The sequence below is a fragment of the Watersipora subatra genome, chromosome 9 (genome assembly GCF_963576615.1).
Source record: "Watersipora subatra chromosome 9, tzWatSuba1.1, whole genome shotgun sequence".
NCBI classification, from domain to species: domain Eukaryota; kingdom Metazoa; phylum Bryozoa; class Gymnolaemata; order Cheilostomatida; family Watersiporidae; genus Watersipora; species Watersipora subatra.
The window spans coordinates 16556976-16560653 of record NC_088716.1 but is presented as its reverse complement, the minus strand read 5'-3'; the positions used below and the strand labels follow the sequence as shown (position 1 = coordinate 16560653).

The following is a 3678-nucleotide window of genomic DNA, read 5'->3' as shown; positions in this document are numbered from 1 at the left end:
CCCGAGACAACAACAGGAGAATTTAAACAGAAGAAGTACATATCACCTTCTCTGTGTTACAATCCAATTTATAGGTAAAATAATATCCTACCGAAGACCCTATCTGCAATATACGCATAAGTAACTGATTTACCAGGAAAACTCGCATTCATGATGAAAAAGTCATCCCCCGCCAAGAAATCAGCTGAGTTAGTACTTGTAGACTGAGAGCTAGATGTGGAAGGAAGGGCAACAGTTGGAGTTGGGTCTGGAGATCTCGAGGAAGGAGGGATGTTCCCAAATGGTAGATCAAAGCCGCCTGCAATAGAGATATTCATATGTTACCAGCAGCTGTATAATTACTCTGTGTTGTGGAGGAGGTAACATTTAATGTTACCTCCTAATAATTTAGGTGTTAATAATACCTAAATTACTTAATTTAAGTGATTTACGTATATTATTGTAGAGTTGTCTACTCTCACTATACCCGCAATAAGTCACCATGAACTTTATCGGCAGCTATAGACACATTCAAGCAGGAAAACCACATCAATTGATCAAAAACTTCCTTCACTTTCTATTTACATGAAAAGCAATGTCAGTGTTTTTATGGAAAGATGATGAGATTTCCTACTCCCTACCGATCTAAAGTCAAAATAGTTAAATTACCCACAAATCTCATACTCTTACAGCTATAAAACACATAATATCTCTACACCTATAAATACCGTATATAGCTAGGTATTAGTGGCTTGTGCCAAACCTTTCAGTTTATTTACATAATACAAAAATGTAAGTTATATAATTAATTTGCTACTGCTGCAAGATATTGACGTAAAGGGAACCATAACCAAGTACAGACGGTCCCCTACTTACGAACGAGTTACATTCCGAACGATTGTTCGTAAGGCGAATTTGTTCGTAAGTTGCTTCAGTGCTAAATTTTGTATTATAATTTATGTTTAAGGCCTATATAAGTATATTGAAGGTTTATATAAGTATGTTTAAGGCTTGTATAAGTAACCTGTATTGGTTTGTACTGAAAATTTTTTTTAATAAAATGGAGATAATACTTTGGTGGACGCCGGGCCATGACACTGCATTTCTAATTTATTGTATGTGTTGTCCTTTTTTATTATAACGTTGTTTTAATCGTTATGCTATCACTTATCGTTGTTGTCTTTTTTTGTATGTGTTGTCCTTTTATTGTATCGTTGTTTCACTCGTTATGCTATTGTTATATCTGATATCCCGTCATAACACTATCACTTATATTGTCGTCATACCAACGCTCTAGCGGTCCTATTTATTCACCTTGTTAGCCCGTGTTCTTACCGTTTGCCGGAACGGTTGATATTATTGTATATAAAGGAGCGCGCTCATTTAGTTGAGCAGAGCAGATAGCCGTACGCTCCTCGGCTAGTGAAATTTCCTTTGCTAATAATAAGCTGAATGAAACTACACGCACTCTCTTCTTTTTATTTATTAGTCTAGATCGTGCCAAGTAAAGGCCGGCAAATTCCTTTACAGTACGTACAGTAAAATAAAGTTTTTTGCGCACTGGAGATACGTTCACGCACTTATGCACTGCAACGAACTGGGCAGAGGAAGGTGGATGCTGGGTGGTGCTTCTGAGTACTGCCTCTTTCTGCCGCGAATACGTCGGTAATACCGTCGGACATACGGGCAGACCTGTTCGTATGTACCGTTGTTCGTAACTCGAATGTTCGTAAGAAGGAGACCGTCTGTACAGTCAAACATGGGTAACTCAAACTTCACGGGACCGAGCGAAAGTGTTCGAGTTATCAGAGCACTGTCACAAGTCCATGTATTTATTTATTTGTAGATACATGTACATATACAAACTATAATATAAATCAAAAGCACAAATGGCTTGTTTCAAATTAAATGCTTCTAAGGTAAAGTTTAAAAACTTTTTATCGCAAAGTATAGAGATTTTTCTATCACTTATGATTGGTTTGTTGTTTGAGGTGATGTTATTGCCAGGACGTTTTTTATATTAAAACTGGCAAAACTTGATCGTTGTTGAAATACTCGGAAGAAAAGACATCTTTTTCTTTTGAGTATTTAACCAAGATCAATTTTGCCGATTTTTCTTGAAGTTTATGCGAAGGTTACCTCACTTTTCCTTGCTTCTGAAGGGCCATGGCTAAGCGGATGTTTGGTAAAAATCAAATTTGGCCAAACCTTTAGAAAAGTCGTTGACAAAAATATTTTGCCGAGGATGGTAATAACGACGCCTTTGAACAACAATTTGAGGTTTACCTCTACGGTTTGGAATAAAGTGATTTTTCTAAAGCGATAACAACCGTTTGGGTAGCCGTTGGGCAAAAAACTGTTCGAGTTAACAAAGTTGAGGTCGAGTTATCTAAAGCAATTTATCATTACAAGGGAACGGACCAATAAAACGAGTTAACCATGTGTTCCAGCCATCCGAGGGCGAGTTATCCATGTTTGACTGTATTAGTAAAATCTGATGGTAGTTGCTAAAGTCAGCAAATAAAATTTCTCAATTGGCATTAATAGTCTTTGGCTGTATAAATTAAAGTGTCAATAGAGAATTGTCAACCTACCTCCAGAGCAAGCTTGAAAAATAAGTAGCTTGGGTTTTCCTGCCATGCGAGGAAAACACCGAGGAGAAAGCAGATCGTATACTGAAGTACGAGAAATTGCTTGCCAGTCTGTACCATAGAGATGTGTCTCATTCCCATGTGTCATGACTACGAGTACAAACATGCCGTAGTCTTTGTGATCTTTAACCTCCGTCTCCTCACGTATAACTCTCAGCATCTCCTGTTTATATTATATGAAGTTGACCTTCACTCTGTGTCATCTACTTAGTTGTTCATTTTAAGGCTGCTTACGAGGATAAAACAAGTGGTCTTACATTTACTAGCTACTAAAAGCTATGAAACCCGACAGACTTGATAACAAAAACTTAATCATTCAATCTATCATAACTGCACTGTTAAAACTTCTGTTGCCATGAAAACCAACATTGTATATAATAGAGAAAGCTTAATAACAAGATTGTCTATTAACCTGTGCAGGAAGATCTTCATGAACTTTGTTTACAAAAGACAAGCTTTTAAAGAGCCCATCTATATTTTGCTGATCTATTTGTGACCCAGCTCTTTCACTCCCGTCGCTGTCTGCGCTGCCATCAGGTGCAGCGAAATGGATGTTGTTGATGACCAAACAGCGCCCTCTCACAGGATTTGTCATCTCATAGACCTAAACAAATCAGGATTGGCAGTTGACAAGAGTTTCAACTTTAATGATCCTTTGGAGGTGCCATGAATGATGAAGTTTCATATCATGAAAAGAAACTTACAGATGACGAATCAAAGAGCTTCTTAGCCCAGGCTTTTTTACTCGGTTTCACTCTCAAGCGAATGATAGCCAAATCAGGTTCATGTTCGTCCAAGTAATCCAAGCTATCAGACAGCTCGCTGTCATCACCTTCAGTTGTGATATGAGACTGGAGTTGTACTTTCTTCCCTCTCATAATTTGTTTGGATGATGATGCAATTTGAGGCCTTAGATGTGCTGTAACTTGGTAACATATATGACGGTTTGATGAGAAGGAGTGGAAAGAGAGGACCTGTCTTTGTAAGAACAGTTGATATTATCTATGATAGTAGATTTAACTAAGTGCATACATGGAAACTACTACAT

At 37.7% G+C, this 3678-nt stretch overlaps 1 long non-coding RNA gene across 1 annotated transcript; it reads right to left on the bottom strand.

The window, feature by feature from the left end:
- Positions 1-2617: 2617 nt before the first annotated feature.
- On the bottom strand, positions 2618-3385 carry LOC137405426 (uncharacterized). Its single transcript, XR_010979755.1, has 3 exons — positions 3335-3385; positions 3043-3234; positions 2618-2793 (listed from the first exon to the last, which is right to left on the bottom strand). It is a non-coding gene; the product is annotated as an uncharacterized lncRNA (long non-coding RNA).
- Between the last annotated feature and the right edge of the window lie 293 nt (positions 3386-3678).